The sequence below is a fragment of the Schistocerca cancellata genome, chromosome 6 (genome assembly GCF_023864275.1).
Source record: "Schistocerca cancellata isolate TAMUIC-IGC-003103 chromosome 6, iqSchCanc2.1, whole genome shotgun sequence".
In the NCBI taxonomy this organism is placed as follows: domain Eukaryota; kingdom Metazoa; phylum Arthropoda; class Insecta; order Orthoptera; family Acrididae; genus Schistocerca; species Schistocerca cancellata.
In genome coordinates, this window is record NC_064631.1 from 359,051,825 (window position 1) to 359,066,906 (window position 15,082).

Sequence of the window (15,082 nt, forward strand, 5' to 3'; positions counted from 1 at the left end):
CGTATCTCCTTCACAGAACTTCACATAATGCGCTTCATCTTTAAATGCATGCACACTTTGCTACTTCTGAATGGAGGTATATCAGACATCTCCCGTGGTTAGTTAACAGGGAGAAAGGGTCTTGATAGGAGTCCCGCTTTATTAGAAAAAATTTCGTCTTTTATTTTAAGTTTGGATTTGGTTACTGAAATTGGCGAAAATTTCGGTAATTCATGACTCTTCATGGCTAGTCAGCAATGTGATTAGATTAGTACTTGTTCCATAGATCATAAATACGACATTTTGTAATGATGTGAAACGTGTAATTTTAATGAAACATTTCTTTACATAACACGATTCAATTTCTTTAAAACATTTTTTTTACTCTCTCTCTCATTGCATTTTACATTTGTCTCTCTCTCACTCTCTCTCTTCCCTCACACACACACACACACACACACACACTCTTTTTTTATATTTTTATTTGTGAGTTGCGCTCCACTATCGGCCAGGCACGAAAACACCCGTGAATGTGTTTCTTAGTTTTGAGTACACTTACGAAAGAAATATAAAAACAACTATGAGAGTTACTGATTTAGGATGCTTAGTTTTCAGTCAGTTGTGAATATTATTGGTAACTACTCTCCAGTACCTAAACCTAGTTACATAAATGCGAATCAGACACATTGCGTATTCCAAGCCGTTGCAGCCGCGCCTTTGAGACGCCAGCTATGGTCACTTCCCTGCCGGCTGTAGGATTACATCAGTTCGTCTTCTTCCTCTTGGTACTGTAATTGAGATTTGGTAGCAGGGCAAGGTATGTTTGGCCACTCTGTGATCGGCGAGTTACCTCCTGGGATGCACGTTATTAAGCCTCAGATTTCACATGATTTTTCCTGCCATTTACATTGAATAATCTGAGTTATTGTCGCTCGAGGTGTAACAAAAGGTTATAAATTTACAGTTTTCAGCCCAGGAAAGTCTTTGAACGTGGAAATCGCAACTAATCTCGTCCTTTAAATAGCGCTTTACGAGTTCTAGCCACTATTGGGCTCGTAACAGGAAGCCGAGACACATATCTCTTCGCTAGCTCTGTGGTAATTTGCTGACCTGTGAAAAAGCGTCTGTTATGGTACCCTGTACAGTCTCGCTGACTGTAACGTTTCTATCCCTCCTGTGAAAGACCTACAAGCAGCCAGATCAAACATCAATGAGGAACTCGCAAGTAAATATTTTAGTCTCATAGTGTAATAGTGAAAAACTTATAATGCTGCACAACAGGTAACAGTTCTTTCCGCTGCTGACAAACAAATTACTGGTTTCTAGAAATACATAACATTATTTATGAAATGTCACATTTGTATACCTCTTGAGTATGACACAGTATACCAATAAAACACAGATCCAATCGGAATCTAAGTGAGTAGTATTTTACAAATTCGTGGCGATAGAGGCACGCTTGTGTTCAAATATTCTGTTTTATTGAAGCAGTCTTCCGTCATAACGTTATCACGGGTAGTTTCTTTTCATGTGTTTTAATACAGTGCACAGTTTTCATAAAGTTTCTTTTAATGTTGTTAAAACATTAGTAAACATGAGAGAGAAATTAATTATCAGCGTTATATGCGAATTCTCTGATGTTATCTATAACAGTCTGACAATGCACATGCAGTTTATTGATGACATGCATGTAGAAAACTTGCTGTGAGTTAAAGCTGTCAAACAAGGTTTCAAGAAGAATAAAATGCCACTACCAGACGACAGTTACTGTACAAAATACTTTTCTGAAGTATTTTGGCAAGATGCGCTCTCCGCATACATAATACAGAAGTTTTCAGATGCATCTGCTGCTTGGCCGCCTATTAAACCTGTAAAGAACAGAATGTCGCAGAAGTTAGCCCTTTTTCCACATGGGATGAGAAGTGAAGGGAATTATGTTCAAAGTTCTAGTAGACTGATAACTTCAGCAGACAGCAGAATTGCGTTTTAAAAAATGTTGCACTGAATATACCCGAACTCGCAACGCTTTATCTACTGTGCATGACACTTAGCGTTACGCTACTAACTGACACATAAATACCGTAGGTCCGTAAGTCAACTACAATTCCGCATTCCAAGGCGATGTGAGATAAAGAATATGGCCGGATCTAGACTTCTGAGAGACAGACAGTTCAGCTTTTCTTTTGCATTGTACGACATTTTCTACACAAATAGCGCAGTAGAATAGCTCAAGTGGAAAGGAACACTTTCTATTTAACTTTCTACATCTTACTCTGTTGGTAGTTCCGTATAGATGACAGTTACGTGATTTTATTTCGGTGATTACGGGATAGAGTCGAATGTATCCTTTGGGTTTTAGAGGCACATAGTTCATGGCGATTAGGTCAACCAAGTAAATGAATGTACTGAACATGCTGCAAACCACTACAGGGAGCCTGTGTGTCAGAAATCTCATCCAATGTGGCGCAACGGCGTTACGATAGAAAAATGAGTCACAGCGAAGAGGATTTGGTCGTCTGTTGGATTGATGATAGGTTCATGTACTTATGGTGTGGATTCGGTTCCAACTTCTGCCGATAATTTTTGATAGGAAGAGACAGATTCTATTCTCTTCTGACTACGCCACGTGAAGAAGGTATACGTAATGGCATTGTGGGCTGAAATTCACATTAAACATGATATTCCTTCTCTACCAAGTAGACATTAGGTTGAACCACAATGAAGTCAGTAGTGGAGACATGTAGAATCTCTATCGCCAGTAACCGTTCTTATACTAGTTATTTATTTCTAGTGACGAACAAACGCTATGTAGGGTCACAGGACACTTATTCCAACTTCTATTTGACCTTCTGTATGTCGATAAGATTGGGTCTGAACTGGGAATGCAACTCAGACCGCCCTTAACGCGGAATTTTATCCCATCGTGACAATACAGCTCGACTACAATTTGTTGTTTGCTCAAAACTGCGTATTCCTCACCATCTCGACATATTGCGCGTGAATAGGTTCGAATCCTTACCCGGCAGTAACATTTTCATTATGTATTATCAAGCTCTAGCATTGGAACACCTATCTGCTGGTGGATAATAATTTTGATTTTTAATGTATTTTCATTCGTAGGCAACACTAACGATATTTGACGTTTTTGACTCCCAGTGAGACACAGAACTATTTGCGAGATAACTGTAAGTTCAAGAATGTTATTCCGAGCTGCTGGTGGAGAAATATTCAGTAGCTGACGACTCTTTGTGTGTAGTCAACAACGGTATGTGTGGGGTTCGATTCCCAGTCAGCACTGAACTCTTTATCACATTATTTCTCACATGTCGCTGCTGGTGAAACGAACCCATATTTAACATTCGTTTTCTCTAGAATATAACAGCGATAGATGCCGGCCTAGAGTCCTGGGAAGGAAAAAATTAATGTTTCGTCTCGTCACTTCAGTTAAAACATGTAGCTCCTGCCGAGAAAATCCGATATGTCACAGTTGACTGTGCTTCGATATCAATCCGATTAGGTTCTGGGTTCGAATCTGTGTCCAACACAGAGCTTTACCTCACGGCATTTCAAGTAAGTTACTTTTAAAGAAGTGATCTTTAACATCTCTCATAGTTCGTTGACAGGGACAATAGATGCTATGTAGGAATTCGCGTCCGTTAAAAATGTTTACGTTATGTAATGTAAAGTTGATATTTCGTAACTGATACTGTATAAAATTGCGGTATATCACTCTCTGTATGCCTAGTCAGAAATGACTGTTAGTTTCCGTCACCAAATATTTTCTTAGTCTGAATGACGTGGGTTTTAAACCATATGCAGAACGAGACGGTTCGTCTTGTCATTTGAAATTCATAGATATTCGCAACTAGGTGCTAGTGAATAACTTAAATTTTTAATGTCATTTTGTGCTAAATAATAAGTACGGTATGTTAGTTTAAAGAGGAAATCATGAATATGACCTTTTACGTGCATTACCTATCTGACGAAATAATGAAAGTGGTAACATTTCAGGTATGTCACTTATTGTGATATACATATGTGAGCTTATAAGCCTTAACGACAGTCTTATCTGTGATAAGATGTTCTTGATATTTGTAGTATCGTGGTATTACTTTACATCTTGAGTTCTTCCGATAGAGAGCAGTTTTTTTCTAGTCGTGACTTGTTGGAACCATTTTCAATAGACAAACGACTGTACTGAGGAGTGATTAGAGGTCCTGCTAGCCAGCTGCGTTATGAGGGTTGCATGCGAATTAGGCGAAATGCAATTAGGTCTTTCGGATACTTTTGAGCACGACTGTACATTCAGTGGTACATATTTATTCTCTCTGATAAATGTGTTAAGAATATTAAAATGACGTACCTAAGGCTGATTTGTAAGTTAAAAATTCTTTAGGTACACTGTAGTGCATGCAGTGTGAGGAAAACTTTTCATAATAACGTTATGAGAGGCGACTCTCAGAAGTCGCAGATCGAAAGGCCGACTACACGTCTAACACCTCAAGAGATTCGTTTGATGAATGTTAACTACTTCCATAACTCTGGGCTGCTGCAGAAGGAAGAAGAAGGAGACGAATGTTTGTGGAGTACTTGTGAGTGATTTTCAACAGTTTAGGCAGTATTACGAGGCAATGGGAGTATTGATTGAGACGTACGACGAGTTTGCCTTGCAAGGTCGATTTGCTTGTTGCAGTTAATATTTGATGCCAGTAGTGAGACGCACTGAGCGCCTAGCCAATGCGGATTGTTACTTTAAGATACACGAGTACTATGAAGCACCAATCTGCTGTGTAAATTACTTACAACATCAGGTAAAGGTACGTGAGATCAAGAAACTGAAGACTCAGAACTTGTGTCACTATTTTGTATCTACTGTTCACAGGGGATGCAACTGTCATCCGGTGGAAGCAACCTTTATGATGTTAAAAGAGTTTTACAGCAACACGAATACCACTCTTGGATGCAATGGTTTGACGAGGAGCACTATAATGTGAAAAATGGAGGTAGCCTGCGCTCACAAATACAGGTATAGTAACTACAATAACGAAATATTTTGCAGTTGTAATGAATATAATGATAAAGCCTTATGCATTTTTATAGTATTAACGTTCTGCACATGTACCCTTGCTTTTTTTTCAGAAAATTGGTACGAGACAATAAACAGAAGAAGGCATCAGAAGAGAAAGAGAGAGAGAGAGAGAGACAGAAGGAGAAGGAGAGATAAAAAGTGGAAGGTCCATCATGGTATACAGGTAGTACGTAAATGCAAAGTACTACCTCAGTGCTTAGCTGTATGGCGCGCCAGTCGTTTATATAACGTGAATGCACAAAATACGTGCACGAAATTCCGTTTAGCGTCCGTGGATACCTCAGAAAGCTCCCCTAATTTGTCGTCTTTCTTCCAGTGAACGATATCGGTAAGAGTTATAATAGTTTAATTATTACAGAGCCAGTATTATATTTTGCTCGTTAAATGTTTTCTCTTCATTTCTTAAGTGGGTCCAGAAGGCTAAGGCTAGACGTTTCAATTTTAAAGGCCCTGGATACCAGTCACATTTGTAAAGTAATGGACAAAAATGGTTCAAATGGCTCTGAACACTATGGGACCTAACATCTGAGATCATCAGTCCCCTAGAACTTAGAACTACTATAACCTAATTAACCTAAGGACATCACACACATCCATACCCGAGGCAGGAGCCTAACATGCAACCGTAGGGGTCGCGTGGTTCCAGACTGAAACGCCGAGAAGCGCTCGATCACAGCGGCCGGCAGTAATGGACACTTCATTTTTATTATTTTTGAATATAAGGCCAAATGGCCGTATGTGGCAGTCGCATTAACAAGATAATTGTATGTAATGGTTTTACGTAAATTTTATTTGTCAAATGTTCTCAAGCACTGCTGCTTCAGTGTTTTACATATGAGGCACACTACCTGCACGCTAACATGAGGCAGCTGTTTTGAAGAGAAACGCACAAACAGTCTGTGTGTGTGTGTGTGTGTGTGTGTGTGTGTGTGTATGTGTGTGTGTGTGTGTGTGTGCGCGCGCATGTGAACACACGAGACCAGTGAAGGTGATGCGACCTTGAAAGACGTACCATGGAGGCTGCACCTCACAGAGCGACTTGTGTCCAGTAAATAAAGCCGTCCTCACCTCAGCTGCCTGGAGAGAGCCACGTATCTGTCGGCTCATACTTGCTGCTACTTGAGGTAATAGCAGCTCACCCTTTTGTGTGTGGTTCCTTGCCACGAGTGGCAGCTCACTCCACTCGACTTCAGACCCCATTTCACCGCAGATGCTTATGGCTTGCTCGACACATTTACGACAGCCTCGTGCCAACCATCTGTCAGACAACGAGGTTATGCTTCAGACGTCGTCCATCCTATGGCTGTGTTTATAACTGAGTGAATGATTTGCTATTGCAACATGATGACTGTGAATAAAGTAATTAATTCTAGATGGATTTGAGTGTCTGTGGATTGTGACAACAAGCCACCCACGTGTGTGAGTTTATCAACGCACTGCCTTTATTCATGAGTATTCTTAGAACGTTCATATTCTATGTAATATTGTGCACCTGGTGTTCTTCTTCTTATTATATGTATCCAGAAATAAATTTACTGGTACACCAGTACATAAAACCGAATTTGAGGAGGCTTGTGTACAATTGCGCTTGTGTATTTTCTTGCTGTTTACTTTCCAACCAGCTTTACCCCTATAATTCAAGTCATGATATTCATCAGACGATGAGTACGCATATGCTTAGTACCTGAGCCCCAATCCTACTCTGCTATTCGCTCCTGTGAACGCGAACGCGTTACGCAGTCCATCTCGAAAAGGAAACTGAAGATACCTAAGTAAGGCGAAACGCGTCGTTGAAAAATAAACTAAAAATGCAACAAAAAAATGGTTGAAATGGTTCTGAGCACTATGGGACTAAACTTCTGAGGTCATCAGTCCCCTAGAACTTAGAACTACTTAAACCTAACTAACCTAAGGACATCACACACATCTATTCCCGAGGCAGGATTCGAACCTGCGACCGTGGCGGTCGCGTGGTTCCAAATTGTAGCGCCTAGAACCGCTCGGCCACCCCGGCTGGCACTAAAATTGCAACCAAGACTGTTTTTAACCAATACTGATAAGCATTTTTTTGCTCTATGCTACATACAGATTGGAAGAATTTCTAACTTTAATCTGTCTGTTTCATTATTAACAATTTAACTAGTGGAAAAGGCGGTGAGTGTTATATAAACCTCTGCACACGCAGTTAAGTTGTCACATATTTCTGGGGTATTATCTAATGCACCATCCAGTTATATTATTTCATTCGTATTTTCAGAAAATAAGGATATTTATTTAGTGTAATTTTATTCATTTGCTCTGAGGGGCAAGGGTGGTTGGTGGGAATATATATTACGTTTATCACTCAAAAATATTTAATAATGTTACCCAAGAATACACAGTAAATCACGTCATGTACACATATAACGATAAAGCTATCATCAACCTGACAAGTGGTTCAAACTCCACAGTAATTTTCTAGCCATGGTCCCTTTGCTTTCTGCGACTTCTCGACTGATTCATCCAGTGTGTTGTAAGCGGCCCTGTAGGTTAACAGGGAAAACGAGTCATAATTCGACCTCGAATTACTAGCATTAACAAATCATTGTCAAACGTGAAAGAACAGTTATGTGAAAAAAAATCTCTGCACCAATCCCGGATTGGTACTTGGACGGTCGTGATTTGTAATCTGACACTTACCCACTGTATCGCCGAGTAAATTGCAAATCATAATATTTACACTTTTATTAGTTATTGAAACAGACTGTCGTACATTAATAAAGTTAAGAACTCTTATGAATTTTTCAAAATGAAATATTGAAGGTATTTTGTGATGAGACTGAAGCAATTTACTGCAGGCGATTGATACTAGAACGTCTGCTTTGAAAGGATAAGCTGGAGATAAGACGATAAGCTTAGGGTCGCAATGGTGAGGGAGCAGGAGAATTTGGGCTTTACAAGCCGTAACATTTTGGTATATACCACTGTGGTAGGCAGGTAGGCTTGTCTGTTCATATCCAATTACAGTTACGATTTGCATCAGCTGCGTAGGCAACTACTGTTTTTAATAATTTCTTTGTCTGAAAGGTTCAAAATTCGTCGTTACATGATGGAGCAATAATTCTACTGAGGTTGGGTAAATGCGATTAATGGTCTACTATTCACATTGTAAATGTTCTATAGAAACGGGCCTACATTAAGTTATTTCCACCTTTCCTTACTTAACTGAATTTGCTTTGGAGTTAATAATCTCTTGCACAGAGTGTTTCAGATGAAAACATATTTCTTTCTTTTTCGTTGGCTTTTCAAGATTACTTCGTTATATTTTCCGGCGTCTCATTGCAGTTGGAAAGCACTACACATCTATGTACATATTGTCTACATTTAGCAGTTGCACAGCATTTGCTGCAGCAGTCGACGTAGATATTTGCGTGGTGCCCTCACTAGTTCACATATCACTGTTAAGCTTTTAGGACTCCTGTGGCAGTGGTGCTGCGTTACATAAGCTAGAAGAGATGGCAAAATTATCATAACTGCCTGTCGACACCTCTCTCATCTTATTCTTTTCCCCTTGCCAGGCACCGACGGAAGGCCATAGTGGCAGTTGGTTCCCCTTGTTCGTAGTAGATAGTCAAATGAGTTATTACAAAGAGTGGACAACTGTCACAGCATGACCCACCATTTGAAGTGACTAATCTTTACTAAAAGTATATTTGTTACATCTCTCAGTTTCTGGCGGTTGCTATTGCTATTTGTATTGGTCGCTATTGGTCGGCCAATACACAGACAGTTAATCCTGGTTGTGGAATGAGGCTGGAATTGTCGCCAGATGATGTCCCGTATTGCTCGACTGGAGACAGATCTGGTGATCGAGCAGGCCAAAGCAACATGTCGACATTTTGTGGAGCACTTTCGGTTACAAAAGCAGTATGTGGCAGAGCGTTATCGTGTTGGATAACACAGGCCGGAATGCTGTTCATGACTGGCACACAGTATTGCAATCAAGGTTCTTGGGATGACCACAAGAGTGCTCGTGCTGTCATACGAAATCGCACCACAGACCGCAATTTAGCAGAAGGAATATTCAGCTTTTTGTACACCTACTACATTGTCTCATTCTTACTGGTTGTGGAGCTGATAATTATCTCTTGACTAACATCAACTCACCTCGTTCAATCTCAAATGTAATTACCACTCGCGAAGTTTTCAGAGTGTATTTGAAACCAACATCATTTGCATTCTCATATTGGCGCTACTAGGTTGTTTCAACTTTTTTCAGTCAGTCCAGGTGGAATAAAAGTACCTACTGGTCACGTGATCTTTCTCAGTGACAAATCTTCCATTTCCATGACGAGAAATTCAGCGAAATATGTAGGAAGTTAATACACCAGAAAATGTGTTTGTGGCATTACACAAACTGACACAGAAAAATGGTGAATGTTCGCTGCGCTGAGATACTTAATTTTTGAGCGTGTGAAAACATTTAAACATATTACGTGAATGCGGGATCGAGGACACGAGAGTGCGACGTCCCTTCGAAGCGATGCTATAATCTGTAAAGCAGCACCATACATTTAACTTATTAAAAATTTTATTTCATGGGTCGTTTAAAAATTTCTGTCGTCGTTCCTATAAAATTTTGTGCTCTGTTGTCTCTATGTTGGTCACACGATATGCCAACAACAATGCTATGTAACCTAAACCGTCGAGGACCGTTGCCTAGCAATTACTTCCGTATTCTCTCGAGTACTAGACGTGCCTATCCGAATTCTCTGTGTGAGTTATTGAGTGAAATAAGCTTCAGCTTTGATTCAAGTGTTGTAGAGTGAATTTTGTGTTCCGAGAACAACTATCGAAACACTTTAAAGTTCTTTGGGAGCTTTAGAAGCTTTGAACGAAGCGAATACCCAGCTTCAGAACCGAGGAACATTGTATGTGCAAGAGGTATGAGCTATTCGCGTATCTGTCACTTATTTATTCACCTTTCCGCATCATCTGTAGATAGAATATCGTAGAAGCTTTTAACCGTCTGGTACATAGTCTAGAAGTACTAGCAGCTTGAAGCATGTGGTAGAGTGTGATGTTATTACAGAACCTGATGTTATTAACAGTATATAACGTGAAACACCATTTTGTTTCAATTTTTCGTGGGGATTCAAATATTAAGTGCTTGCTTTTTCAGACAGATTTCTATACTTTTTATTCGTCGCAGTTCATGCACTTTCATTTTGTATTCTTAATCTAATTTCTTAGTTCGTCAATGGCAAAAGTGTCAAACGCATTGTCCTCTTCCAGCCGTTTGCTTTGACCCACGACATCCTATGCGACGTCATGACTTCATATTGAATTGTGTGTAAGAGGACTGTTATTAAATGTTACCCTGTGGTTGTGTTACTTACCAGTGTAATCTGTGATGTCTGTAAACTATACTGTTATTCCAAATAAGACGCGACATACGATGGTTTGGTTTGGGTGGAACCTCAGAACACAGATTAAACTGCCGTGAGGAAACCAGTAGCGATTATATTTTTATTCCGTTTTCTAGGAAATATTTGTTTGTTTCTTTCTGCATATCGCACGATTTTCCAGGGTAAAGGTAGGTAGGACCTTCAGAGCATAAGATAAATATTTGTGAGTGAAATGATTAGTGATTATGTTTATCATTTGATTCTTATAGTTATTTAGCTGTCTTTTTAATGTGGGAAGTTTGTCAGGAGTGAGGTAAGCCCTAACGAAATTGAATTTCTGGTGGTAATGTTATTCATAATTTTTTAATTTATAAATATTTGGCCGTTCTTCGAATGAGACTCTCTGAGACGCTGCGCTTATGAATTCCACTGTTCCTAAAAGGTTCAACTTGTTTTTACCGGTCGTTCACTCTCGCGCTGCATAATTGTTTTTTTTTTCTGGTTCGTAGTATTTGTTTAACTGAATTGGATCGACGTTTTGGTATTTATTGGTGAATTATTTGTTATCGGCTTATGAGGTTTTTATTTCCGCTTGTAGTGTGATTCCAGTTTTTGTACTTCTTTTCTTTCAGTTTATTCTAAAGGAATTTGTGTATATAATTTTTCGATTAAGTTGATGTTATGCGGGTGTTGTTTTGTATCTCGGGCCTCGGTTTAGGAATAGAGTTCACACCAAATACACTCCTGGAAATGGAAAAAAGAACACATTGACACCGGTGTGTCAGACCCACCATACTTGCTCCGGACACTGCGAGAGGGCTGTACAAGCAATGATCACACGCACGGCACAGCGGACACACCAGGAACCGCGGTGTTGGCCGTCGAATGGCGCTAGCTGCGCAGCATTTGTGCACCGCCGCCGTCAGTGTCAGCCAGTTTGCCGTGGCATACGGAGCTCCATCACAGTCTTTAACACTGGTAGCATGCCGCGACAGCGTGGACGTGAACCGTATGTGCAGTTGACGGACTTTGAGCGAGTGCGTATAGTGGGCATGCGGGAGGCCGGGTGGACGTACCGCCGAATTGCTCAACACGTGGGGCGTGAGGTCTCCACAGTACATCGATGTTGTCACCAGTGGTCGGCGGAAGGTGCACGTGCCCGTCGACCTGGGACCGGACCGCAGCGACGCACGGATGCACGCCAAGACCGTAGGATCCTACGCAGTGTCGTAGGGGACCGCACCGCCTCTTCCCAGCAAATTAGGGACACTGTTGCTCCTGGGGTATCGGCGAGGACCATTCGCAACCGTCTCCATGAAGCTGGGCTACGGTCCCGCACACCGTTAGGCCGTCTTCCGCTCACGCCCCAACATCGTGCAGCCCGCCTCCAGTGGTGTCGCAACAGGCGTGTATGGAGGGACGAATGGAGACGTGTCGTCTTCAGCGATGAGAGTCGCTTCTGCCTTGGTGCCAATGATGGTCGTATCCGTGTTTGGCGCCGTGCAGGTGAGCGCCACAATCAGGACTGCATACGACCGAGGCACACAGGGCCAACACCCGGCATCATGGTGTGGGGAGCGATCTCCTACACTGGCCCTACACCACTGGTGATCGTCGAGGGGACACTGAATAGTGCACGGTACATCCAAACCGTCATCGAACCCATCGTTCTACCATTCCTAGACCGGCAAGGGAACTTGCTGTTCCAACAGGACAGTGCACGTCCGCATGTATCCCGTGCCACCCAACGTGCTCTAGAAGGTGTAAGTCAACTACCCTGGCCAGCAAGATCTCCGGATCTGTCCCCCATTGAGCATGTTTGGGACTGGATGAAGCGTCGTCTCACGCGGTCTGCACGTCCAGCACGAACGCTGGTCCAACTGAGGCGCCAGGTGGAAATGGCATGGCAAGCCGTTCCACAGGACTACATCCAGCATCTCTACGATCGTCTCCATGGGAGAATAGCAGCCTGCATTGCTGCGAAAGGTGGATATACACTGTATTAGTGCCGACATTGTGCATGCTCTGTTGCCTGTGTCTATGTGCCTGTGGTTCTGTCAGTGTGATCATGTGATGTATCTGACCCCAGGAATGTGTCAATAAAGTTTCCCCTTCCTGGGACAATGAATTCACGGTGTTCTTATTTCAATTTCCAGGAGTGTATGATACCAACTGTCCCTGTGTATGTCGTTTTGTTTCTCATTTCAGTTTATTGTGGAGAAATTCGTGTGCATCATTCTTGCATAATGAGATTGGTATGTGTGTGTGTGTGTGTGTGTGTGTGTGTGTGTGTGTGTGTGTGTGTGTTAATTGGGGGGGGGCGAGAAGAGTCTGGTATATACTCCGCTACCATTAGTGTGTTATTTTTTATATTTATAGATTTATCACAGAAAAGTTTCTATGCGATATTTATCGATTATGTCGATTTGTGTAGCTGTGTGTGATATCGCTGTCTTCCTTTGAGCTACAGTTCAAGCGAAGCATTCGACTCTAGTTCTGCCATTTTTGCAGTTATACAATACACAACGGTATATTATAACAGAAACGATCGATTTTGGTCTAGGACCAGACCATCTTCATGTCCAAAAACCGTCTCAGCAAACCGTCTGAGTATATGGAATTGCAGTTATCAGACGTACATTGTTCCGTCATTGATACTAGCTGTACATTCATAAAATTACGTCCACTTAACCTCGACAACGGTTTTCTTCCAATATTTCATATACAGGTTGTTACAAAAAGGTACGGCCAAACTTCAGGAAACATTCCTCACACACAAATAAAGAAAAGATGTTATGTGGACATGTGTCCGGGAACGCTTAATTTCCATGCTAGAGCTCATTTTAGTTTCGTCCACCATTCTCAATGGAGCACGTTATCATGATTTCATACCGGATACTCTACCTGTGCTGCTATAACATGTGCCTTTACAAGTACGACAGAACATGTGGTTCATGCGCGATGGAGCTCCTGCACATTTCAGTCGAAGTGTTCGTACGCTTCTCAACAACAGATTCGGTGACCGATGGATTGGTAGAAGCGGACCAATTCCATGGCCTCCACACTCTCCTGACCTCAACCCTCTTGACTTCCATTTATGGATGCATTTGAAAGCTCTTGTCTACGCAACCCCGGTACCAAATGTAGAGACTCTTCGTGCTCATATTGTGGACGGCTGTGATACAATACGCCATTCTCCAGGGCTGCATCAGCGCATCAGGGATTCCATGCGACGGAGGGTGGATGTATGTATCCTCGCTAACGGAGGACATTTTGAACATTTCCTGTAACAAAGTGTTTGAAGTCACACTGGTACGTTCTGTTGCTGTGTGTTTCCATTCCATGATGAATGTGATTTGAAGAGAACTAATAAAATGAGCTCTAACATGGAAAGTAAGCGTTTACGGACTCATGTCCACATTATATATTTTCTTTCTTTGTGTGTGAGGAATGTTTCCTGAGAGTTTGGCCGTACCTTTTTGTAACACCCTGTATATAGATAATATCAATGATGGAACTTTGTACAAGTGCTGACTGCTGTTCCAATTAAACAAACGCGTAGAAGAGACGGTTTTTGTACCCGATGATTTTCTGTTTCTAGACCGAAATCGATCATCTGTAATAAAATATGCCATTACAGCTGTGCTGCATACGGCAGTTCTTAACATTCATTGAAGCTCTACAGCCCCACCTACACAAAATGTTTTATGTTTGTTTTTGATTGTAATGGTCTATATTGCTGTCGCCGTCTTCAAGAATGTCATCGGGCTCTTATTAAATGTTATCTGTGGCTGTCATAGTATCTCGTGTAAACCACCCGCTTTACTCCAAATATGACGTCGTGGGTCAGTGCAGACGGACAGAATTGTAGCATGCTCTATTCCTTTCAGTTGCTATGATTCACGATATCGACGTTAGCGATCTTTCTCGCTTGTCGATTACACATACATAGTGTCTGTACTCATAACAGGGTTATACTGCTGGAATTTTCTTCCGTCTGTGAAAACGAACACATTTTGGAAACTGATGCCAACTGTTTTGTGTCATACGGATTGACCTTCCACCGTAACAAAGGAGTATAACTCCCTTATTGGTTAAAGAATCTCAATTAAGAGCTTGGAGTATTTTCAATTGGTAAATTATTTGTGAATTTATTAGTTTTTCTGGCGTATTCATCCTTTAGACACTGCTGCATATCTTTCAATAGCAAGGCAGGAATATTTCGTCTCACCTATATTTAAATTACTAAAAATTTTACTGCAGTGCTTGTTTACCCATTGAAATCTACATTCCTATAAAATAGTGTGCTCTATATTTGCTAGGATTGGTATTAGTGGGGTTTAATGTTGACCAGAGTGTATGCTAACAACAATGCTATGTCACCTAAACCGTAGAGGAACGTTGCCTAGCAATTACTTCCGTGTACTCTCGAGTAATAGAAGTGCCTATAGAATGCTTTCAGTGAGTTATTCAGTAAAAGAAGCTTCATCTTTGATTCAAGTGTTGTAGCGTCGAAGTTTGTGTTTCAAAAACAACTAAGGAAACTTTTTAAACTTCTTGCGGAGCCTTAGGAGCTTTGAAGTAAGCTAACGACCAGCTTCAGAGACGAGGTGCATTGTACCGGCAA